Source organism: Sus scrofa, chromosome 4 (assembly GCF_054392235.1).
Source record: "Sus scrofa isolate SSC_HxYL_T2T_F1_AM1 chromosome 4, Sscrofa_HxYL_maternal_Yorkshire_Landrace_v2.0, whole genome shotgun sequence".
Taxonomy (NCBI): domain Eukaryota; kingdom Metazoa; phylum Chordata; class Mammalia; order Artiodactyla; family Suidae; genus Sus; species Sus scrofa.
Window position 1 is genome coordinate 133,370,054 of NC_139386.1, and position 26,133 is coordinate 133,396,186.

The window sequence follows — 26,133 nt, forward strand, 5'->3', positions numbered from 1 at the left end:
GGCTTTCCTACGAGCTTGCAGTGGTTTATTCATATTTGGGTTTTGATGAGATTGACTGCGGGGAGGGGCGAGAGAGGACTGAAGAGGCAGGGATGCTGTATATTCGAAAACACGCTTTGGAGGAAGGAACACGCGGCTCCAGAAAGAACATATTTTTAGCCGGAAGAAGAAACGTGGAATTTAGACATGAAAAATAGCCAGATTCTCTTTGCCAGGGAGGGGCCATTGCACCACGTGGAGGCAAGCAGATGGAGAGGAGTGGTGAACTGGGGTCCCCGGCCGGATTATGGCATCTCGTCTCTGGCCGTCTTTAAGGACGCAACTCCTGCCTCGGGTATCGCTTTATCCAGGACACAGAAGCACATTCCTGATGGCAGGCAGGCATTCTTTACCACCCTGTGATTTTTGTCAGTTGAAATTCTTGGGAAACAACATCAGAAACCAGAGATGACCGAGCTTGGGGACCAAGATGAGTTTTCTAAAGTCAAGGTCAAGGGTCAGGGCAGCAGAAGCCGGGAGCAGGGCTAGTAACCACAGACACACACACCTGAGGCTCTGGTGGGGCGACCCACTGTTAGACAGAGTGCAAACCAGCGTGTGTTTACGTAACAGCCTCCGCTGCATTTTCCCTTTAGCTCCAGGACAGTCTAGGGACACGCTCCAGGATTTGTTCCCATCACTGGCTATGAGCAGATCCCGCTTACCCTCTGTAAGCTGAACCTGGTCTTGTAGTCAGATGCCTTTGGAAAACTCCCTTGTTGTCTGGAGCTGCTGCCAATGTTTTTCAGTATAAATTAAAAGTCGCAAGGCTTTGCCACTTCTCCCTGTGTGTTAAAGAGTTGCAAGAAGCCATTCTGAGTTCACTTTCCTTAAGAGTCCTTTTTATTACTCACATTGAAGCCGTCAATTCCAAAGAGACTCGTTATAAATGGATTAATTTGTGGCAAGATTGCTGATTGACAGGAAAAAGTTTGTTATGTATGGATTCGACGTCACAACCATGCACAGCCAATTTCCCCACCAACAGCTTCTTTATAGAAGAATTCTTCCAGCCACATTTTGCATAAACAGCTGGTGGGAACACCTTTGCATCGATCATTTGTAGTGGTTTATTAAAGTGGTACCTGGTAACATGTCTGTATAGGTAAAGGCGCGCTCATTACTAGACCCCACCTGTCAGGAGTTTATTACCCAAGCTTTTCAAATCGCGTCTAACCCAAACCTCACACGCGAGCTGCTCATGCCAGGTGTTGTTTCTTTTGTTAGTGACGGTTCTGAAGCGGGGCCCTCATTTCTTAGAGAGTTGCAAGGATCCTGACTGATGCTCTGTCAGGTTTTTGAAAAAAGTTAGTCATTTTTTTCCCTCTAAAGTAAGTTTTTGAATGCTTATACTTTTTCTCCTCTGGAAGTATATATATTTATGAGAAAATGAGGTCCTAATTATCATAAGCACACCCTTATGATTTTACTTATTTGCATTTAAAAAAATTAGAGTTGATTGACAGTGCTGTGCCCCGTAGGGTTTTTCGTTCATACGTTTATGCACCTGCACCACATTCGGAAGCTTACCTTGATCTTTAGATGCTGTGCCATCTTGCCCTCCTCTGTTCTTGCCTGTAGCCCTTTCCTTGCAGAGAAGTGCCTTCTTGCCTAGCTTTCCTTTGTCTTTGAATTGAATGGCAGCTCTCCTTCCACAGAGACTGTGGGAAGATGGCTTATTGAAAGTCAGGTGGCCACATGATTATAGGCAAGCTGTTTTGCCTACGTAACTCCTTGTTTCTGTTTCATTGAAAAAACAGGGACAGTCATAGTCCCGATTTCTTAGGGTTGTTTTAAGATCTAACTAAGCAAATATGCGTAAAGGGCTTGACATAGTGTTTCGCACATGGGGAGCGCTTGAGAAGCGGTTGCTGCTACCCTGCTAACATAGAGTGAGGTAGAGGTAGTAGTTGACACTAATTTTCCTGCATCCTAGGATTCTCTTCGAGGGTCAGGGCACATGTTCTTACAAATATTGATATCCCCTAGCTCCTCCATAGGATCCTGGCAGTTCCTCTTGGCAGCTTCAGTGGCAGTGATGCCTCCTACCCCAAACCTGGTGCTTGCTGGAGCTTCCTCACAGGGGGCAGAGGAGAAAGGTGCATAATGAACTGTGATACGCCATTCGCCTAGAGAAGCCCCAGAGCGTCTGAAGAGTGAAAGGCGCCAGCTGGCTCCCCAGTAAGCCCTGGTTCTGCCAAGACCCACTGATTGCTGATGAGGAAGCAAAGAGGAAGCACTGGGAGGAGAGAAAAAGGAGGGTTTTTACCCCCAAGATTAGAAAGTTATTGACTCAAGCAAATCGCGAGGACTGAACGAGCTAATGAATGCTGTGAAATCCATTGAGAAAGATTCTATTAAAATCCACTGCCTTGGTTTGTCACTTCTAATCTCTTGGATACTGGGCCCTTGAACAGGATGGGAACAAACGTCCTTGGCCAGGATCTGGAGTCCCCGAGCTGATTTCCAGATCACACTCTCACTGCAAGCAAAGCCCTGTGCTGGGCTTCCTCCAAAATGATCAGACTTTCACAGCTGGATTCTTAAAAAGAAAAAAAAAAAAAAAAAGTTGATGCTGCACATGCTGCTGGTAAAAAAAATCATGTAGAGTTTATGTCTTTTCTTGCCCCGTTTTTAAAAAAAGTTTTAGAATGAAAGGTCCTCTGCCGCTTGACGTAACTTGTGATTTTTCCAGATATTTAAAGGAGATATTCGCAGACAAAGAAACGTTTTCCTGCCCTAATGCAGTATTCTTCCCTCTGTCCTCAAAAGAGTGTTGCTAAATGTGTCACTTGGAAAGAGTCCACTGCCCGCTTTGCTTCAGAAAATGTTCCCTTAGCTTCTGGTGAAAATAAAGAATTCTCCTCCTACTACACATGCAGATTCTCACGGAAATATACTTCTGCTCCTGAAAAACATCACAAAGTAGATTAAAAATGTTGTGACGTTTTTTCAAAATTACCAAAAATGCTCGTGTGAGCGCAGCAGGTAGTTTCCGAGTCACAGTGGGGACCACATGCAACACGCGAGGCCCCGAGTTACGACTTTGGACATTGCTGCTTCAGTATATGCACCTGAGGATTATTTTACTTTATTCTCATGAGAGTCCACCTTCAGCCCAACAGAACCAGTCAAATCAGCCAGTTCTCGTCCATCGCAGTATTTAGAAGGCCTGGCAACGCATGGGTGCCGCTGTCTTTTCACTCTTTGGAGACGTGCTCTCTTGTGACGGCCTTCCTCACAGTGACAAGAGGCAGGAAAATCAATGCGCCTTGACATTATTCCAAAAAACACTCAGGAAATGGTAAATTTTTTGAGATGAAGTTGCTGGAGAAGACTGGCATTTTTCAAGACAGACATGTCCCCCTGTGATCCTGGCAACAGGGCCCCCAGTCTTTGAATCCATTTGGACTGCGTGGGAGGAAGATCATGGCTAATCCAAATGTTCATTAATTTCCTCCCCTTTAGCTTGGTGCATGGGCCACAGTTTTAAGTATTACCTCATGGAATTAACCAGCAAGCGGTCATCCCAAAGTCTTCTGCTGGGTGAAATCATTGCATTTGAGATGTGGGGACACGTTCCATTGTCATGACTATTTGAGGAGATTCCCAAAGGCAGCACGGGGAGGCATTTGGACCAAGAATGATTGACAGTGTCTGCAAGTACTTATTATGTCAAGGCTTCAGCTTGTCGATGGATGGGAAATGATGTCTAATAAATTAGAATGATCACACATCATTTCCCATCGATTGAAATGCCAAATCCTTGACGGAGTAATGAGTTATGGCCAATACCACTCACTGTCTTAGGGAGAGATTGATTGCATATCCCTCATCGATGTGATCCAACAACCAAGAAATCCTAAGTACGCATGGGCTCCCCAAGCGGACCATCGTTCCCGTGCAGGGCATGAGGTTAGCGCTGCCTCCGTGAGCAGTGCACAGTGCCCCGTGGGGACCAGAACGGGCATTGGCCATCATCTGTGCTGCGAGAGCCTCCTCACTCCCTGCAGAAGTACAGATCCATCCCAAATGCAGAGACTCAATGAGGCGCCACCCTCGCTACAGCAGGACAAGGCAAGGAGCCTCCCAAAGTCTCTTCACGGAAGAGCCTCTTCTCTGACAGTCAGCTCAACGGGGTGGGTGTTTTTTTTTCCTTTTTCTCTGCTGTAACTTATTCTCAGTATAATATGCTTCTTTGAGCTTTCCAGTGGGTAAGTCCAGTTCATGTTCCTTCTCCTCTCATCATTAAATACCAAACATCACCAGCTATGCAAACATTTTGTTTTTTTAGATAGTCAACCTGTCTGTTTTCCCCAGTGGAGGCAGGACAGCTGGCCTGATGCTTGAAATTCACATTCTTTGCTCCTCAGTCAACAGTCAATGGCTATTTCTAAGGTTGTTTTGGACTCGTTATATCTTCATAGGCATTTTAAAGCTAAAATAAATAAAAGCTTTTTAAAACTTCATATAATTTAAAAAAAATTTTTTTTGAGTAGCCACCTATGCGCAAGACATTGTCATAGTCTTAAAAATGTGTTATGGGGAAACAATCCAACATGAAATTTCCATCTTATTTAAGAAGTAACAAAAAACTTGCACGATTAGAAAATATAAAGAATTCCCCAGCTTTCTAAGTAAACTCGAGCATTTTCTTTCTTTATAGTCTGAAGGCCTGTAGTTTAAGTGCCCTGTGAGGGTTAAGGAATACTGTCTGTCTTGTGATATCACTCTATACTCAATGCTGGAAAGTTCTTCAATGCATCCGTCAGACACTCAGTAAATGTTCCTGAATGAATAAGTGAATGGACGCGGTATTTGGAATGATAGCTCCTTTTTGAATGCAAGGGACTTAATCAGTGTTTTCAAAAATGTTCACTTTTATATGTACGTTTTCTCCCTTAGTAGAATTACAGTGGCCATTATGTCACTAACATGGTCACATCACAGTTGGCTACGGCGGGACAGGAACGGGGAGAGAGGCAGGCAGAGGGACCCCACTGGATGACTCCCGCCCTGTGTAGGCACCCTCCGGGGTTTATACGTGTCGTGTTATGACAATTCTGCAAAACTGGTATCGCCTTCATTTTACAGATGTGAGGTCTTGAGAGGTTAAGTAACTTTCTGACGTTTACACACATCGTGAGTAGAATTGCTGAGAGTCCAACCAGTGTCCTTAGGTCTGCAGTTCCTCTATTGTTGGGAATCATCAGAGTAGAATCAGTGGCTTGAGGATTCCTGCGAGAGACTCAAGATGTCAGTGTTCCACGTGGGGAGGAGGGTGCGGGTCATGCAGGGCCCATGGTCTCCGTCCATGCTATGGACTCACGGACACCACAGCTACCTCTCAACGATTCACTGAATGAAGAAGCGGATCAGAGTAATGCACCCTGTGAGACGCGTGACAGTCTCAGGAAGCGTGCGTCTCACTGTGGCTCACGTAGTCAGAAAAGAGTGATTGTTTACGCGATGGCCTTTGTCCTGTAGCAACCTTGCCTTGGGTGATCGGTCTGTAAGCAAGTCTATCAGGTGGTGGGTAAGGGCTGGTGGAGCTCCGCACGGGGCTCTGGGAAAAGGGGGTGGAGCCAGCGCGGTTGTGCTTGTGCTGGGGGCGGGGCCGGAGGTTAGCTTGGGTCTGAACACACTGAGAGGAGGAGGGGCTTCCCCAGAGAGGCAGGGAGGGAAGGGTTCTGGGCAGAAGGAACAGAGTGTGCAAAGGCACGGTGGCCTAGACAACAAAGTACACGGCACAGTTAGGAAACGGCAAAATATGGACGAAGATTAATGCCAGGGTTTATGAGTTCTTTTCTGGAAAAACAGAATTAGGCCGGGTCTGTAGGGTTAAAATAAACAGACTCTAATATGGCACAATAGTCCTGGTACTCAAAAGAGTCATTTTACAGCCCCGTGTGGCCTGTTAAGTCACAGCTCTGAACCGGCGTTGATAGAATCAGCTGAGATAAGAGTATCCAGACGGTCGTCATTAATTTATTAGTAATTTTAAAAAGTGATTTCCTTAGTAATAGTCACATTCGTTTGCAAAGAGCACTAAGGTTTAAGAGAGGAGTTACTGGTAATTAAAGAAGGAAGAGGTCAATTTCATTGACTTCTTCCTCGTGTTCAAGCAAGTGGAATATTGTCGTAAAACACTAGCTCATCAGGTAAGCACAATATAGGGTAGCAGGAAAACACTCAAATAGAAATGATCCGTTTCAAAGCAGACTGGAACCATTTTCGTGAACCTGGGATTCCCAACAGGGCATCTTGGGGTGGCCTTTGACTATTACGAGCTCTCTAGCAGGCCAGTCTTTGAGCCCATCCTCAGGAAGGCTCATGCTGGTAGAATTTGCAGTATAATTGGTGTCTAATTGGGGGTACAAGGAATTCCTAACTTTGAGTGGAGTGGAACTCTGAATGTCTACTTAAACTTGTTTGTCTGCATGTAAACCCATTTTCCTATAGAAAGAGTGCCATGTATGAGGGTTAGCTTCAGAGGCTGCCTGCAGAAGCCTCTTGTGCCCATGGAAACCAGAAGTATAACAGTGATGGCAAGTTTTTTTCACCTCCATTTATCACATCTAACAGTGTTTCCACGAAAACAGGCACCTAAGCCCCACTTCGGAACCCCAGGAAGCGCTTTGCTCAGCAGGAGTCTCTCTCCTGGAAAGGGGCCTGCTTTGTGTGGACCTTGAGTTTATGAACTCTTTTCCCCTTGACATCTGCGTAGACGCAGAAGCTCGTGAGGTCATCCTCTTGCTACGCATTTTATATTAAAGGGAAAAAAAGACATCAGTCTTCTAACGGAATAGGGGCTGGTCCTTCCTCCATCCACAGCTGATGGAAATGGGTTATTTGTAATCTAGGGAGGCTGTGCTGTAACACAGAGTCCCAGTGCTGGATGTTCCACCACATCCACCTTGCTTTCGTTTTCTCTGTGCGTCCACTCAGTGTATTTATGTTTTCTTTTTTTGCTTTTTAGGGCCGCACCCGCAGCACATGGAGGTTCCCAGGCTTGGGGTTGAACTGGGGCCACAAGCTGCTGGCCTACACCACGGCCACAGCAACATGGGATCTGAGCCATGTCTGTGACCTACACCACAGCTCACGGCAACGCCAGATCCTTAACCCACTGAGCGAGGCTGGGGATCGAACCCTCTACTTCATGATGGTTGCTAGTCCGTTTTGCTGCGCCACGATGGAACTCCCATTCAGTGTGTTCTTAAAGGCTGAAATTAGGATGTAGTTGACAGTTGTGCAGTGATTTGCAATATACAAAGCCCTTCCACATCATTTTTCCATTTAATGCCAACAATAATCTCATAAAGGTTAGGTGTTGTCATTCCATCCGGGTCTCTCAGACTCAGTGACGTGAAGTAGCCCGTCCAGGGACCCAGTGCTGTCAGTGGCAGAGCTGTGATGCTCGGAACGATTTTTTTGGTCCTCATGTCCAGCGCTCTGGCTCTGATGTCAGACTCGCAGGGCAAAGTATACGCTGTCCAGCACCCCAAGGCTGAGCCCCCAGATCCACCACAGCCTCTGTGCCAGTCTTCCTTTTGGAACGTGGAGGACCCACCTCCGCCTTAACCCGAGGTTTCTTCCCGTCACCATTTTGGAGACAATTGGATTTTCTGCCAAGAAACATTACGGCTGATTTGACAAGAATGACGAGGCATCTTAAGGGTTGATAGACTGGTAGTCCAAGGCTTTTAGAGCTCGCTAAAACTGCATAAACAGTAAGTGAAAGAAGTGGAACTATCTGTGCAGAGCTTCAGAGGAAAGCCTGAGACATAAAAAGATGGTCGGAGGGCCAGCTACGTGTACATGTACCCCACAGCTCTGATTCCTACAGCAGACAAGTTCCTTCGGTTTTTCCATAACTTTCTAGAGTTCTCACGCTCAGGGACTCACTGCGGTCTAAATCGATTGCCATGAAAAGGAGTCCTTTTGTGTTTATTGAAGGACTTTCAGAAGACCTACTTAGATAAGACTCTTGTGGAGATAGGGGCTTGCGACTCTGTCTTGGAACTTTGAATCCGAGGCGAAGCTTCCCTCCTCTCCCCATATCGACAGCATGTGGCAGCACCAGAAACCAAGGGCACAGGAGGCTTTGGAGTGGACAGCATCTCTGCTGAAATCTCTAAGGTGAGTGTTAGGAACTTCCGTCATGAATCTATACTTCTTTAGGGTCCCCGAGGACAGAATTATCTCAAAATTGTTACAGTTTTAAAGAACAAAGGCAGATTTTTTTCTCCGTCGCTTTTTCAAAGAACACGTTGAACTACAGTGTACACTGGTGTCAATAACCTATTTTCACTGCTCTCCTATTAAAGAAAGGAAAACAAATTAACACATGTAATCTTTTATATATGTCTCTTTCAATCTCATACAACACTGGCTTTTAAAATAACTTTTAAAGAAGATTCTTAACTGGACTTTCCCTAATTTTCACATTTAATTAATGATCGTTTATATTGGGATATTCTTGAGCCCTTACAGGAGTGAAATTCCAATAAGAAGATGTTATTATCTAATCCTCACAATGCGGCAATAATATGAGGCCACTGACAACCTTAAAATTAGAAAAAATAGGCATTCCCATCAGGGCGCAGCAGAAACGAATCTGAAGGAACCATGAAGTTGCAGGTTCGATCCCTGGCCTCGCTCAGCGGGTTAGGGATGCGGTATTGCCGTGAGCTGCGGTGTAGGTCACAGACGCAACTTGGGTCTGACATTGCTGTGGCTGTGGTGTAAGCCGTCAGCTACAGCTCCGATTTGGCCTGGGAACCTTGGTATGCCACAGGAGTGGCCCTAAAACAACAAAAGACTATATATATATCGATCTATCTATCTATCTATCTATCTATATACATAGAGAGAGAGAGAGAGAGAGAGAGCACCAAGAAATAACCAATGCTCAGAGTTAGGGAAAATAACCCGATAAATGGTCACCTATTTAAATAGACGAGTGGATAAGCCCACATCGATTTCCAAATTGTATCACATTCATGATACTATGAGTATTGGTGACTTGAAAACAGATTTTGCAACTGCCCTTCCTAAGATAGGAGCAAAGACCACTGGCGCCTAAAGTCTAGAAGACTAATTTTACGTGAATTAGAACATATTAAGTCCAGCAGTTTGTGACCATTGAAATAAATGGCGATGTTCTAGACGTTTCTGAACTTTTCCATCTTTCAGAAGAGGAAAGTTCCCCATCATCACCTGAGCAGGTCTAGAATCTGTGAAATGCTCAAACTTCAGTAACCTACAGAAGTAAATGTTTAAAGTTTGCATGTATCAGCCACTCGAAACTTCTCTTCTGCGATATGTGCTCACGGAGGGTAGGAGCAGGGTTTCTCAGTAATGTTGGCAGGATGTTCTTTGTGGTGGGGAGCCGAGCCGTCCCAGGCGGCGTAAGGTGTTTAGCAGCATCCCTGGCTCCTACCCTTTAGATGTCAGTAGCTCTTTCATCCAGGTCGTGACAACCAAGGATGTCTCCCAGCGTTAACAGTTGTCCCTTAGGTGACGGAGGGAAGGATGCAGCCATGCTGGTGGAAAGCGCCGGGGTGGAAGCCCAGACTTCCAGGTGCGCTTCTTTTGAGTTTACGCAGATAGTACATCTGAAGTCGTGAATGGGCTGAAAGACACAAAACTGGCTGTAAGTCAAGGTGGAAGCCAAACGCAGACCTTGTTATCCTACAGCCTCTTTGCCATTTTGCAGCATGTCGTCTTTGACTCCTGCGTGTGGAAGGTCTGCTCCACAGACCTGTGCACATAAAGTCACGCCTCGGGAGCATGGAGACGGCGGCCGTCTGACTCGACTCAGAAAGAACACATTATTTATGCAAATGAAGTGGAAATGTTCAGAAAGCTCTCTTTGGGTCATGGTTCAATCTTGCACCTGTTTGGGGCGATGCTAACTTAATAACATCACACTGCTTACCCGGCGTGCTGGAAGTTATAACTAAGTGTAGTGAGATCTGTGTGTGCGTGAGACTTTTGCTTCTGCCCCCTTCTTTGAGACGGGAGTTTCTTGCAAGTGTCCTGGCCCTTTATTATTTTATAGCTATAGGTAGACAAAATGCGCCTGGTAGGAGTCATAACCTAAAGACCAAAGTTACAAGCCAGGACCACTCGTTATGTCAGGAAACACGTGCTCAAGCTGTGACAGTGGCTGTCGTCTTGGGTCGGCCCCGTTAGCCCTCTCTGGATGCCAAGGTACTAGCGGGCGTCATGCCCCTCCTCTAGGGAGAGATCGCCAAGCAGGCACGCTGCTGGGTAGGCAGCTGTTTGGGAGCTGAAGAGGATAAAAGGAGCGTGAGACCAGGTGGGATATGCTTTGCATCTTCTCCCCAGATGCGAATGCGTGCACGTGTCCTGTGGGAGTATCTCTCGCGCACACACACGGCTCTCTCCCGGCCCGTTATGCCAACCGTTCATCACCTTCATGCATCAGCTTATCCAGAATGATGTGCTCCTCCTCGCTTAGATTTACCCGCTTCCTTACAGCACGTTTTACTGAGCTCTTTGGTCAAAATGTGTAAATGTTCTCTGGGCCATTTTATCCTTTACACTGCGTGGAAGGTGTTTTGTGGAAGCGTTCGTGTGTTTGGAACAGAATTTGCAGTGTGCAGTTAGCTAACGGGCCTAATGGGTTTCAATGTAGGGCGGCGTCTCGGTAGTTAGAGATGGTTTGGATTTGTCCTCATGTCAGTCAGACTGGCTGCACACGTTTTAAAAATAATTTTAAAACTCGGATGCGTGAGGAATATATATGCATTCTTGTAGACGTGGACAATATAGAAAAAAGAAAAATAAATAAACAATGAAGAAAATCATAATTGTACGTAGTCTCATTGCCTAGAGATTATACGTTAATGACCTCGCTCCCTCATGTATGTGTATATATGTATACGTGTGTATATGCACACGCATATATGTGTAGGTATGTATCTATTGGGGATTATATGGTAAACACTTTTGGTTACTTTTTTCACATTGCTGCACTTAGTTTTTTGTATACTTGATTATTTCAAAAATGTGTTCTGTTATGGAGATACTCTAGTTAAATATTCTTCATTTTCTTGTTGGTGAACTTTTAACTACAATTGTACTTGGCTATTTTAGTATAAAAATAACGCATAATACAATAGTAAGTTGATGGTACAATTGATTTTGTATCTTTGTTTTTCCTAGTTTATTATTTCCTAGATGTCTAAAGATGGGTCAAAGGCCATAAATATTTATAGAACACCCCTTTTTTTTTTAAAATTTAGGGCCACACCCATGGCATATGGAAGTTCCCAGGCTAATCAGAGGGGTCCAATCAGAGCCACATCTGTGACCTACACCACAGCTCACGGCAACGCTGGATCCTTAACCCACTGAGTGAGGTGAGGGATTGAACCTGCGTCCTCATGGATACTGGTCAGGTTCTAAACCCACTGAGCCACAATGGGAACTCCAGAAAGTGCATAATTAACTGTAGTATAAATTCCACAAATATAGAAACAGTGGACAAAATGCAGTGGAAATAGAAGAGTGTGGGTGAAATGTCTTATTTTCTCTGGAGGATGGAACCAGAACAACCTCTGTCAAAGAGTTAATTCCTAAGGAGTGAATTTTTTTTTTTTTTTTTTTTTTTTTTTTGGAGAAGGAAGAAGGGCTTTCTGGGACAAAGCAGCATTAGAGAGGCACGAGGCCCTAAAGTGATACAGCTTGCTCAGACAGCACTGGCAGTGAGGTAGAGTTAGAACAGAAGGCAGTAGGTGTAGGGTTAATATCAAGTTTTCAGGGTCATGTTAAGAAGTTTGTCTTGGGAGTTCCTGCTGGGATGCAGTGGAAACGAGCCTGACTATTATCTGTGAGGATGTGGGTTCGATCCCTGGCCTCCCTCAGGATGAGTGGTTTAAGGATCCCATGTTGCTGTGGCTGTGGTCTAGGTTGCAGAATTGGCTTGGATCCCACATGGCTGTGGCTGTGGTGTAGGCTTGGCAACTGCAGCTCTGATTCGACCCCTAGCCTGGGAACCTCCATATGCCTCATGCGTGGCCCTAAAAAGCAAAACAAAAAGTTTGTCTTGTTCTGTAGTCAGAGAGTAGCCCTGAAGACTTGATTCTTTCTGTGTCTGTATTCAAGTTCAAGGAGACCGGAGGCAAGACGACTGACTCTTGGTGTTGCCCCATGGAAGTGGCAAGCGATGGAAAGCCTGCGGGTGGGGCGGGAAGAACCACAGCCCATCAGCCAGTCCATCCGCAGGTACTGCCTGAGAGCACATGAGGTGCTGGAGGTTCAGAGACGACCACCTGCTCCCCATGGACTTTGTTTCTTTAAGGGACTTGGGCAGCAAATGAGGAAGTAAATATAGAAGAGCTAATGATGCTGAGCACTATGGTTAAGGCACCGTGAGTGTAAGGGGAGGGGCTTTCTTAGCTACGACGACACAGAAGTTGCCATAGGAAGGCTGAGAGAAGAAGGCGGCCAGGTGAAGAGCCAGAGTCCCTTTGCCTGCAGAGGGTGAAAAGGGAGGAGGCCTGCAGGGAGGGACGTTCTGAGGAGGGGGAGCTGGACCCTGTCAGTACCTGGCAGGTCCCTGTGGGAGAGGGGACAGTCCCGCAGACCCCGAGTCACATGCCTTCCCAGTTAGATGTCTGGGCTCTGCCACTTACTTACCCCGTGTCTCAGCGTCTCCTATAAGTGAGAATGATGGTGCACACATTCGAGATTACTGTAAAGAGTGTGTAAAGTAATTCCACAGATTATATCGTGCAAAATTCAGCACATGGACTTCAGACAGTAAAAACCCAGTGGAAGATGCTTTGCCATTATCGTCCTCGTCCGCATCGTCGTGGTCAAGAACGGGGAGGCTGTGGGTCCTTCGTGTTTCTGTCTTCGGCGACTTAGTCGTGAGCTAGGCAGCCGGGAGTAGAAGCATGCTGGGGTGTCCGTCTGCATCTGACTCGAAGGGCACCTTGGAAATCCAGCGCACGTGAGCTCTAGAGGTCAGGAGAGAGGTCAGCATGTGAGCCATGGCGGTTGCTGACATCGCCCCAGAAGATAAAAGCAAAATACAAAATTCAACGTGAGAGAACGCAATATAGCACTTCGTGAAAGTCATTTCTTTCTTAGAAACTTCTAATTATTGGAAAAAAATTTTTTTTAGAGCTGCACCTGCAGCATATGCAGCAGGTTCCTAGGCCAGAGGTCGAATCGGAGGTGCAGCTGCCCCCTACACCACAGCCACAGCAAAAGCAGATTCTGAGCCGTATCTGCGATCTACACCGCAGCTCATGGCAACTCCAGGTCCTTAACGCACTGAGTGAGTCCAGGAAGAAAACCCACGTCGTCATGGATAGTGTCAGGTTTGTTACCCCTGAGCCACGACGGGAACTCCCCAGACCTTCTTTTAATGATTGGAAATCCACCTACAATTTATATCCACCAGCCCTAGTCGGACTCCACGGAAACATTCGGAGTAAGAACAACCACTGTTCCAAATTGTAGCCTTTCAGGTGTTTTGAAGATGTTATGTGTGACTCGCAGTCTCTGTCTGAAAAAATGGTGATAAATACTGAAGTTTTTCCTCAGATATTGGGGCTTTTATATAGTCTCATCATTCCGATTTTTTCTATGCAGTTTAGTTGGCTCAGAACTAAACCCGGTCCTCCCAGGGCCGTTCGACCACCTTGTTAGTTTCTCGCTATCATTTTCGCCTGTCAGGGTCTTTATAATTTTGATGTTGTCATCTAGCATATTAGTGATTCCTGCCAACTTTGTGTCATATGCCACCTTGACAAGGGTGCTTTCCAAATCTTTATCCAAGTCTTGAACTATGCCTGCCATTGACTAGTCAGTAGACATCAAACCCTTGGCTTCCTTTGAGAGGGCAAGTTGTTGTGCTTGAAAGTTAGGCTTTAAAGGGTGGCCTGAGAGTGAGCATAAAGGAAGGAAAAGGAAAAGGGGGGGGTAAAAGCTGTTTGGCACAACTGTGGGGGCTCTGCAATCTTGAGGCGTGTGGGCGGCACTTGTTTGGCGCCGCCTCCGTGTTTGTCCTGATGAGGATGATGTGATAAGCGTGAAGGTGGGGGCAGTGCCAGTTTTAATCGGTCGTTGGCACCCATCATGTGCCAGGCCGTCCGAGAAGGACTGAAACCCAGTTCTCACAGGAACCTCCTGAGGAAGCATTATTATTTTTTTTCCCCTTTTTTTTCTTCAGATGAGGAATATGAGCTTCAGGAGAATGAGATACTGTGCCCAGAATCACACAAACAGAACACGGATGAGTCTGGGAGTTGAGTCTAGGCAGTTTAATTCCAAAGACACTATGTTACACTGCTCCATTTTATGACGACTAATTATTACATTTTAGCCCATGTCACCTTCAATACCAGTTACCTTTATTTTAAGGGATGTTTTTCACAAGAAACGAATATATCATTCCTCGGTACACAGCAGTGATTAGAAAAGAAGGCTACGTTAGGATCAAGATGGGGGAGGGGGAGAGAGTGAGGTGGGTGGGGAGTCTGGGGTTGGTAGATGCAAACTATTCCATTTAGGACGGATAAGCAGTGGGCTCCTACGGTGCGGCACAGGGGGAGAAGTTTTTGGAGCAGGTGGCTGGGCTTACCCCTTAGCTAAGTTATTCTTCCAACATACCAATCGCACAATGGACATGAGCAAAAATAAAAAAAATAAATAGCTGCTTCATGAATGTTCGGAATAAATCTTAAATAGCCAAAAATTAAATCTATAACTACCAAGGAATAAGTGTCTCCATTTGGGGGGGAAGGGAAGAAATTTAAGTGACAAAGACTCTTGCCTTACCCAATTCTTCTTAGTCTTCATGTGCATATGAAGGGCGGGCCCAGAAATAGATCCAAGCACCTGTGGTCAACTAAGCGCTGACAAAGGAGGCAAGAACATACAGTGGAGGAGAGACGGTCTCTTCAGTAAGTGGTGCTGGGAAAACTGGACAGCTCCACGGAGAAGAACAAAATTAGAACGTTCTCTAAGGCCATACACAGGAGTAAACTCGAAATGGGTTAAGAACCCAACATGTTAAGGCCAAATACCATGACGATTTGAACGGCTGAGGCAAAATCCTGGGCACTGTCAATGGCCATCACGCTGCAACAGGAGGTATCAACACTTTTAACAAATACTCTGATTGTATTCATAGAGTCCAAGAAACACTCAGTATGTACTTGACGATTTAGTGTTGAAATGGATCTCTTGACATATTTAAATGAGTTACCCACAACACCTAGAGGCAGTTTTTGAAAAGAAGTGAGAGAAACCAGATGCTTCTATTAATACAGGTAGCTCCGTGTTGCTACATAAGCAATTAAATGTCTATGTGAATACACGTCTTACACACGTCAGGTCTTCAGTGAGCATTTTCCAGGATCTTTTCAGATGGACACTGTGTTTAGTTGACCAAAAGGGGAAGCACAAGATGACTCAGTGCCTTTTAAAAACCTCTGGTGTGTTGAAGAGACTGTGCCATTTTAAAAGGCACATCTAAAAGCTTCTAGGTGGAATTTAAATAACTTAATTATTTTACCTTTTCCTTCAAGCTACCCCAAATAGTCTCGCCACACCGTGGGCCAATCACTTGACCAATTTTCTGTATGATTAAACATCATGTGCCTTCCAAAACTATTTGTCGGGGGAAAGCTTCTGAGATGCCTTCTGAGCTGTATCTTTTTATACTTGTGTAACTTAAAAATGATCGGGCAGAAATTTTTTTCTTGTCTTTAAATTGCTTTGCCAAGTTTCAGCTTTGAGCACATTTTTATGACTGATTTATTAAACCTGGAAACTAGAAGTTTATAATGGAAATTCTCATAAAGCCTTAACTCCAGCCTTGCTAGCAGCTGCTTGGAAGAATGGGAACCCCGACGGACCCCCGACTGGAGCGTTTTTAGAGCAAAACCTGAGGAATATGGTCACGTGTTCACTTCTTTTGTTTTTAGGTGAATGATCTTCAACCATTCCAGCAGAAATTTTTGTTCTGTTGACAAAAACAGAAGCATGTAGTAGTCTGGCCATGAATCATACCTTCTGTTGTCGTTATTAATTTTAAAGACACATTAAAAGAAACTTCCTCTATTACATTGCACTCTGGGAAAAGAAAAAAAACAGGAGGGCTTATCTTTTGGGCTGACTGCGGAGATTTATTGCAAAGAAAATGATTCCAAATTGACTAAGGAAATTGATTGGGAATGAAACTATTAGAAGTCCCTGTGCCTTTTTAAGATATTTGGAAATTATACCTAAGTGAAACATCTCCGCTTTAGTTGCAGAAATATAAACTTCTGGCATTGCTCATCATTAGAATTTTCCCCGCAGGCGCTGGCTTTATTAGCAGCTTCAGAGTATATTTAGCGCTGTCATATGTGAATTCTCTTCACTCCGTTAAACTAATATGGGATAAAATGTCTTTTTTTTTACAGTGGTACTCATTCATTATATAAAAATGAAAGCAACCACTTCATTGTGGATCCAGAGCTACTAACTATTTTTATGACAAAAGAGAGGTGACAGTACATATCCCGTAGGCACATGAGAGTATTATATAAGCGTCATTAGTATAATTGATATCCATAGAAAGAGTGTTTTATCCAACATGATTAAAATGTGCAATACATTATGTAGGTTCCAGCGTTCCAGCTGCTGTGTTGTAATCTTTCCTTTGATAGATATCTAGTGAAAAATAAAATTATCCTCGTTAAAAGGATAATCTTCGACTACTGAAGGCTCTGAGGATGTGAGACCATGGCATGCCACGTGCTTCGCCCGTTTACTTGCGATTTTCGCCCGTGCGTTGTGTTTTGTTTGGGTTCCTCAGCCACCCGGGGACAAGTAGAAAAGGGCTCTTTAAGGAAAGATGTCTTTCCTGGGGGGACGAGGAAGAAGCCCGGGTTATAACGCTCTGCTTTTGTTTCACCGTTGCCTTGTTAGGTCCACCTTTAAATGCCTGCAGTAGGGAGGCCCATCAAGAAAACAAATCATAGAGCCTAAAATTTTAAATTGGCTTCATGTTGAGAGTAACTTCTTAAAGGCAAATGAATCAAATAATTATTTTGAAAGAGCGTCTCTGCACACAATACGAGCATTGACTGATTCATTCATTTGAAAAGTCTTTATTGATTACTTACCCTGTATTGAGTGCTTCGTCAGGGGCTGGGAACCCATGGAACCGCAAATCCATGGATTTCATTTTAAAGAGTGAATCAGGAGAGGAAACCAGGTGAGGCTCAGGTAAGCCTGGTTCTCCCTTTTCAGGCTTGGGCATCACGCATAATTGAATCATAGCGCCAGGACAGCAGGTGACAGCACCGTCACGTCGCATTCACCTCCAGTGAGTGAGAGCGGAGTACACACAGTCCGCTTTCCCACCGCTTCTAAGACTGGCTCTTGGTGGCTGTCGCTCTTTGCTTCTTCGCGTGGAAGTGCAACCATAGTGATGCTGAAAGCTGAGAAAAGGGCGCAGGCTGAGGCTACTGCAGCCCATCCAGGAAAGTGGAGTCAGTGGCAAAGAGGCAGCGTGTCTGCTTCGTAATTCGTGTCTTCTCCGCCAGGGCAGAGAGTCTCCGGGAGGCTGCCCTGGCCATCGGAAGTTCCACAGGCCTCTCCTCAGCCGACTGCAGTGCCGGGAGAGGAGCAAAGGAAAGGAAATACGTGAACGTTCTCTGTAGACAAACCGCGAAGTCTCCTTGGATGTGTGACCTCATCGTCATTCGTGTGGGCCATCTTCTATAAGTTGCAGGCCTTCTCCATAAATAGGGGGGAACACCTGCTGCCCATAGAGTTACAAGTGGACTTCAAGCGGGATGCGCCATCCGCTGCTTTTGAGCATCCTGGATGCCAAGGAACGTCGAAAAGATTGAAATTGAGGGGAGTAAACTGGGGGGCCCAGCAAGCCCCCATTCTTGTCTGTCGGACAGTCAGGTGGAGGTGGTGGGGCAGCCGTGTTTGAGACGGCAAGGTCGCCTTTAAGGGCAGGACAGTGAAAAGGAAGAGGCCGTATCGGGGCGACTGCACACCCAGGCAGACCCTTTGGAGGAGGCGAGAACGATGGGCCAGACGTGCGCTGGGGAGAGATGTTCCCTGTCTGGCGCCTCGTTTGTCTGTTTGTCTGTCCTTCGCTGAACGCGCTCATTTGTGAATAACAAACCATCGTCCCGGCCCAGCGACGCGCTTCCCAGGATGGTCAGCGCCCATCAGGTCGTGAGTGGACGTTGTGACCTTCACGTTACCACCCCCCGAATTGCTCTCGTCACAAGCCTGTAACTTGCTGGTGCGTCGTCCAGCCTCACCCCCGCCTCACCTCTTGACATCTTTTCCGTCTGAGGTCACCCATGTCATCTGCCGTCCTGGGACAGACTAACTCGTCTTCCCGGCCCGTGCTCTAAACAGCGGCCTCGCCCCCCTCCTATTTCCTCATCATGGTCCAAAGGGATCTTGCGCTGTTGCTGTTGTTTTCCGGCCCCATGTTGTCCTCTGGCACCTGGGGATGGCGAGAGTTCCTGGGAGCAGATTTCAGAGCTTTCTGTGCGACCTTCTCATGACAGAGATTCAGCTGTGCCTGTGGCCGTGTGAAAGCTGGTGATGAGACTGTGATGCTAATGCTACATAAATATTGTTATTATCCGCTGGAGTAACAACAATAGGTGAGGATGATAATAAGACTGGCACAGGCTTTCCCTCTGAGTGCTCAGTGTTTCCACGGGCACAATTGGCGGGATCGCCGAGGACACCACGAAGCTACGTGGCCGCTCGGGAGCCATTATCAGCCTCTGTTAGAGCCTTTTCAAGCCCCGTGCTTATTGTGTACGTTATGAATAAGAGAGCACGGAAATTATGCATGCGGGGCCAAATTCTCGTCTTGCTCTGGACCCCCACGGACCTCTCTTTGAAGTCGGAAGGAGCTCAGTGGGGGGTGGAACAAGATGAGAATTTGGAGAAGGAACGAGGAGAAAATGCGATCTTTTTCCCCCGACCGACCGTAGCATCATTTGGTCCGTGTTAGATGCTCATACGGTGCCCAACCCCAATTCCTTTCACTTCGGTCTCAATAAAAGGTTTTTTCTGTGTGTGTGTGTGTCTCTGCGCGTATGTACCATAGGTCATTTTTCGTGGGAAGAGAATTGGATAACTTCAGGTACTCTCCTGTATGCTGTTATTATTGAACTGGAGCCAGGAGCGCTTTATTTTCAATAAAGAGACAGTCGTATAATACAACGTTCATGCAAATTCAGGTGCTGTAGGTTTTCAAAGATTTTCCAGAAAGGACATTTTCCACTGGCCCCAATAATTAACAACTCGTCTTTGTCCCCTTGCCTTCCTTCAACTAATTCTTCAAATTATTTTGTCTGCCGTGGAAGGCCCACACAATTGTGGGCTCTCCCAGGACAGCTCTGTGTGAACGCACAATGCAGTTTTTGTCTCTGCCTTCCCATAGCCATCCCCCTCCCAGGATTTGAATTGTTTGGGACACACAATGGTGCGTGAGTGTCCAGAGGGGAACTTTGGAAAACAACCTGCCCACGAGCCAGAAGCCACACCTTCGTCACTGAAGAGGCGCCTCCCCCTTGCGGAATCAGCACATGCCTTTGCATGAGGCCCTCCCCTCAGAAACTTGGCTTTCCGGAGAAAGCACGTTTAGATCACACTGTCTTCTTTCAGGAAGAAACCAAACGCCATCAGAATTTCACACCTGGATGTGTGTTGATAAAACGTCCTGTAACATAAGACCAGTAATATTCATGGGCATCTAATGTAATTCATGATGACCTGTGGTATATGACGGTAAACAGTATCATTTACGCCGAACCTTAAAAATATTGACAAAGACAAGTTCCTAAACACTGATGCAACCTTTTATTACGTGTTGTGATTTCTTGGCTTTTATACTTGGTACAGTTTTTCAATTAACTGCTCTGGATTCAGAGCAATTACTCATTTATTATCGTCGGTTTAGATACGGTGCAGATTAGAGAAGTAAAACAAATCATTTTAGTGACACTGGCTAGTGATACACTGTGATGATTCTGATGTTTATTTGTTTACTTATGTATTTATTTGGCTCTTACTCGACAGGATTTACAGTATCTACTTTTGAATGCTAAGTCTTTTTCCTCCCCGTCTCTATTTTTACGGCTTTAAATAAGCAGAACCGGCCATAAGATTTGACCTGAAGTTACCTATCTGATCACCAAACAATACATACATGTGTCGAAATACTAATTCACGCACACACAAACGTTTTTAAAATTCTTTTTGGCCAGTGACAAGATTTTCTCGGTTATGTGAAGTGAGTATCTTGTCTTTTGAAAGTGTGAAGATGCCCAGAAGTGGTGAAGACAGAGCTGAATTTATGGAGTACATAAACGAGGCATCGCTATACGAAGACTCTCCTAAGAAATAGCACGCAATTTTGAATGCAGGCAAACCGAGGTACCGGCACATATGAGACATTTGGAAGCTAATGACAGAGAGCACAAACCTTTCCGTCCGGCTTGCCGTGTGCTTTTCCCCGGGTCCTGCAACAACAGGCCCTGTAATGTGTCGTTTTGCTTCTAATGGAGTTTGCATGCTTTTGAAAGTGACTTAGATTTTGGCAAAGTTTATTTAATGCATTATGCATTAAAGTTGTCATCAGGATTTAACAAAGCATTTTGCACAGAAAGATTAGAAATAAAATCTCTGCACACCAAAATGATTTGGATGGTTTTGCTAGATGGTGTGAACTGAAAAAAAAACTTCGCATGTATCTTCGCCCTTTCTCAGATTTCGAAAGATGCAAAAGCTCCATGGCGAAGAGAATTTTAATGTACAGCCCCGGGCAGAGCTCCTCAGTGCTATTTTGTTTCGCTTTGGACTAGTATTTTCCTGTTTATTGGTTCCAACATTAACAATTCCGCATCCACCGAAGCTACGACGTTTAGACAAGGAAGGGTCAGGTTCAATAATATATACAAGGAATTTCCTACTTGAAAAATGAGGGTAATGAGAGAGGCAACTTGTTCCATGTGTTTGGATGCGAAAATGTAGGACCTGTGGTGAGATAAATAGTACTTGTAGGTGGAGAGAAGAAATTGACTGGGCAAATGGATAGAAACGAGAAAACGTTTGGATTTTAAGTTAAAATGGCCATTTTACAGTATTCTCTGTATTTTAACACTTTTTTAAAGCTAGACACATTACTTCCTTCTCCGTCCGTGTTTTGAGTGAAGGAGGAGGTTCTACAGGCGTGAGCGATGCTATGAAAGATCTGCCTGTGTAGCTCGGCCTCTTTAAGGTCAATGCTGAAGTCCTTGTGAAGGCAGATGGAGAAACAGTAACACGGTTGTGTTTGTTTGTTTTGTTCTGTTTCTTAAACAAGAAAGGGACCAGTTGTGTCTTGAAACTTGAGCCTTGAAATGTCTCTTCTGAAGTTAAGTGGAGGGTCCCGACTCCCAGTCTCACTCTCAGGGTCTCGTCCCCTTGTGGGTGTCCCTTTGATGTGTGTGTCTTGAGGAGAAGGGTCATTCCGGCAGTGGCATTATTGAGACTGTTTCTGATACCTGCTGATACATCAGCCGTGCTAATGGACTGATAGCTTCACACCACAAGTAGAGGGACGTCTCTGTTTTTTAGTGCTCTTTTTGGAGGTAGCATTACTGCAGAATTTGGGCTGCAGCCCTTGGAAATGCACTTTTTTCCCCTGGAAACCATGCGTCTTGGAGGGTCCTTGCAGATAGCAATTGGCTGAGTCACTTGTGAGCAGTGACTCAGGAAACCCAGGGGTCTTGCTCTATCCCCAGTCACCAGAGGGGCTTAGGAGTGTTGTTTCAGGTAGCAGTTAGCATTTGGTTAGTGATGTCATTACACATTATTGTTATTATTATTTTTACTGTACAAACTTCAGGGGCTTTTCAGCACTGAGACGGTTTTAAAAAATACCTATATAACTTCCTCTTTTATTTTTGGCTCTTCACTTCCAGGAAAGTTAATTGGAACTCATTGGCTTTATTTGCTGACTTACCAACTACCTCATAGCTGGAAACGAGTGAAGACACATTAGCTTTCTACTGTCTGTGTTAATTTTTTTAACTCTATTCTTTTCAGTTGGTCTTTTATCCACAAACCATTTTTTTCTTTTTTTTTCTGGTATGAAGTATTATTATTATTATTATTATTATTATTTTTATTTTCCCACTGTACAGCAAGGGGGTCAGGTTATCCTTACATGTATACATTACAATTACATTTTTTCCCCATTCTTTTTTCTTTTTTTAAAGAACACCAGTGTCTGGATAAGAGGAGAAAATTGAATTGAAGTATCATCATCATCATAATGCTTTCCCCTTGCGTAGATCTTTAACGTTTTTTCAAGTGTATTTATTTCTACTGTAACTGGATTCCCATAACAGCTCTTTAAAATAGGAAGGGAAGGGAAAGAACATTTATCGAATGTCTTCTGTACGAGGTGTATTCGCCACATTATCTCATTTAATCCTTGCTGGAGAGCTGATGAAGTAGAAAGTATTTCTCTCGGATTCAGGAGGAAATACGGACCAGCAGAGTGGGATTTGTTGAGCTTTGTGTAGTCAGCAGGGGGGGGTCCTGGGTTCGAACCCGGTTGGTATGGCTTCCCAGCTTAGTGCTATGCATCTCACGGATGTGGGTTGGGTCACATTTTTGGTCCTTTATTTTGAGATGCAGATAAGCGATGTGCTTGCAGATGTTCCTCTAGGTTAGTGCCTTAGATGGACAAAAGTGCTTGTTTGCCAGGCTTGCATGCTTTCTGCGATGTCTGCCTGCCTCTGCGACCCATCAGAAGTAATGACGCCTTCCTGTCCCGGCTGATTGCTCAGTTTCTCAGTCTGTGGAGCACCCCTCACCACTTGAGGGCACCTTCACAGACTGTTGCCGAGAAAGGGAGATGAAATCGGCAGGGGAGGAGGTGAGACTCAGCTTGGATTAGGCTCGTCTTTGCTTCTGTGGGTTTACGGATTACATGATTGCAGGGCGGGTTTTATGTTCAATACCTATTTGAGTCAATGTTGCACTGCGGTACAGCATAGTTAATATTTTTTGTGAGTGCTGCTTCTAACAATCAGATCAATACAATTAAACTTTAAGCCAGCAGTTTTAAAGTGAATGTCTTAATACTTGGCACCAGAGTTGATAGTTTAAATCTGATATATTGGAAAGAATACATATCTTAGGGGAGTACTAATGGGAAAAGAGTTGAAATCAGGTAGACCTGATTTGGATAATAATCAGCTAGTCAATTAGCCCGTACCGCAGAGATCCCTACGAGACTGTATTTAGTCCGTCTCGTACCGCAGAGATGTCTTGGCCGTGGCCGTACAGTAACACCTTCGAGAATCCAGAGCACTGCCCACATATTATTTTATGCTCGAGGTGCAAGGATGCAGATCATTTAACTCTGAGTCTGTTCTTCTTTGCAGCTGTCCTGAAGGGTGGATCTGACTAACGTGCTCTAGCCCTGACTTTCACGGATTCCTTGCTGTCTGGTGCTGACACTAACTGGTGCAAACCTCCGCAGAAGCCCCTTCCCTGGACAGGTACGTGTCCCCCTTCTCCTTAACTCAGAGGCATTCACTCAACTTCCTCAGAGATTTTATCGGGGGTAGAGTTTGAAGGAGCATCTAAATGGAGAAGGAGGTGAGATGCTGCTCTGGACAGATAAACGAGTCCCACTTTTTCTGTATCTTTCTTATGCCACCTCGCACCCCCCACTGTACGTTGCTCAGGCCCTTCCTTTGTCACATTGCCCCCTTCTTCTTTCCACATTGGACGCCTCCTGCTTTCGTTAGGGCTTCACCACTTCTTGCTGAGGGGAGTGCACATAGCTCCCTGGCTGGTCCTTCTTACCCAGTGGTCCGTTGAATGCCAGATACCCTTCTGAAGTTTAGATGGGCATTGCTTCCTGCCAAAAAATATGCAACAGGGTCTGCTGCCTCGAGAATGAAGTTCAGATTCCCTAGTCTGGCTTCAAAGTCTCCAGGATCAAGACCACCTTAGGAAGCAGTAGGGAAAAGCATCAATACGGGTGCGGGTTCCGGAGGCCGTGGAGTTCTACAACTGAAATGTGTGACGTGCAACAGACCCAACCTCTCTCAGCTCTGGATTCGTCACGACAGTGGGAATGAAGTGAGATGGTGTCTGTCAGACTCTGAGACAGAGCCTGGCTCCTTCTGTTCTCGTTATTCGTCTGTGTTCTAGTCCCGCCTCTCTACTCACCGTTCAGCATAGTTTGGGTTTGAAACTGTGATCGGCCCTGGGCTAAATCCTTTGATGTTCTGTCTGACTTAATACTTAACAAGGTAGGCGGTTATCTTATGGTCATTATAAAGAAAAATGATGAAGAATCCAGATAAAGAAACTTGGGTTCCGAGAGGTTAGGCACCTTGACCCAGTCATACAACTAGGTGAAGAGTCAGAACGAGCCCCCACATCTCCGTGAGTCCAGGCCCCAGTCCCTGAGTAGCCCACCTTTCTATTCCAGCCTCTCTGCTTAGCCCAAGCGCCACCTACAACATTCTCGCCCCTCTTGACATCTGTGGACATTTTCCGTAGGCTTCACAGCCTATAAAGATCCGGTCACGTGAGGCCTTGAAAAGAGTGGAGGTGAGAACAGAGTTAGAGATGCGAACGAGACGGGAGACATCAGCGTGGCTGTCGAAGCGCGGCGCGTGTCGGCACAGTCATTTCTTATATTTACTTGCGACGTATTTACCTGCATAGCATTTGAATTAAAGCTGCCTCACGGGTTCTGTGTTCCTCGCAGACACATGTTTACCGTGTGCCGCTCTGTGGATGCTGAGGCGCGATGTGCAGATGATAGCTGCTTGAGAACCTGGGCAGAATCCGCTTCCCGGAGCTGGGTACCTCAGTGGTCTGGAATGCCCAGCTAGAGGGGGATGTGGTCAAGCGATTATTTTTTTAAGTGAAACTACGTTGCAAGGGGTCCCTGGTGGCGGTGGAGAGGGCCAGCCAGGAGGACCAGAGCTGGAGACCGTGTGACTGGGGACAGAGGGACGTGGAGGTCGGTGGGGGCATGGCAGACAGAGCAGGTTGTATTGGGTGTCACAGGGAGCTGACAATTTGGAAGGTAAGCACCAGAGACTGGGTAGACAATAAATTAAGTGCAATAACAAGTGTTTTGGGGTCCGTGAATTTTGAGGTGTTCACGTGATAGTCTCACTTGAAAACTTCGGCACTGCTGGTAGTGAAACGAACCCTAGTCCTAGTTTACAGTCTCAGCTAAGGTACCACTGGTCTGTCCCTAAATAGATCTACGTTCTACTTCCCATCTCTGTACAATGGAATAATTAAAGGCCTGTCCTGGCTTACGTCACAGAATTCTCAGGAAACGCGAATAGAAAGGAATATGGGAAAGGATTGACATTTGACAGGTAATTTTACGGTTTTCCAGCGTGTTCTCGCACCTGCAAGGAGTTGCTGTTCTTACTAATGCAGAATATGGCAGCACTGCCTTTGCGGAACTTTTCTCTGAGTTGAGATGTGGCGTCTACACACGGAGGAGGGAGGCCGTGGGCTGGGGCGGGAGTTCAGAGAACGGGGTTCGCCGACAGAGCCAGATGGACCGTGGTCAGACCTCAGAACGAAGGTGAGCTTGGAGCTGGCTTTGGAGGATGCCTCGCGACTAGCTCGTCTCAAGGAGGGACGGATGCCAAGCTGTGGAGGACCCTGGCAGGACCAGGCTGTTGCAAGGGGCGGGCGTGTATCAGAGCCGTGGGAATGGGCGGAGCGGGGAGGCCTCGGGGACCAGGTGCACCTGCCTGCGAAGAAGCCCTGAGGCTCAGGAGCGCAGCCTGGAGGCCTCTGCGTGGGGCCCCGAAGAAGTTTAACTTATCACCCTCTTCTGTGTCACATTCTCTGGGAAATTGTGTCAGGAGAACAATTAGTACTGTATACGCACTAAAGCTAGAAGCTTAAGGTCTATCGACTTACCGTTTGGTGCAAAGAAAAAGACAGTGTTACCATTTGGTATGAGGCCAAAAAGGGGTCTTGCAGGTTAAGTGCTATGCAGAGCTTGAAGTCCTCAGAAAACGA

At 45.7% G+C, this 26,133-nt stretch overlaps 1 protein-coding gene across 1 annotated transcript in view; it reads left to right on the forward strand.

The window, feature by feature from the left end:
* Positions 1-26,133, forward strand: part of LOC146404283 (uncharacterized) — a 462,942-nt gene that overhangs the window by 282,434 nt on the left and 154,375 nt on the right. Inside the window, exon 7 of the mRNA XM_085024160.1 lies at positions 23,502-23,618. The gene's annotated coding sequence lies outside the window, so the exon portion shown is untranslated. The remainder of the gene's footprint in view (positions 1-23,501; positions 23,619-26,133) is intronic.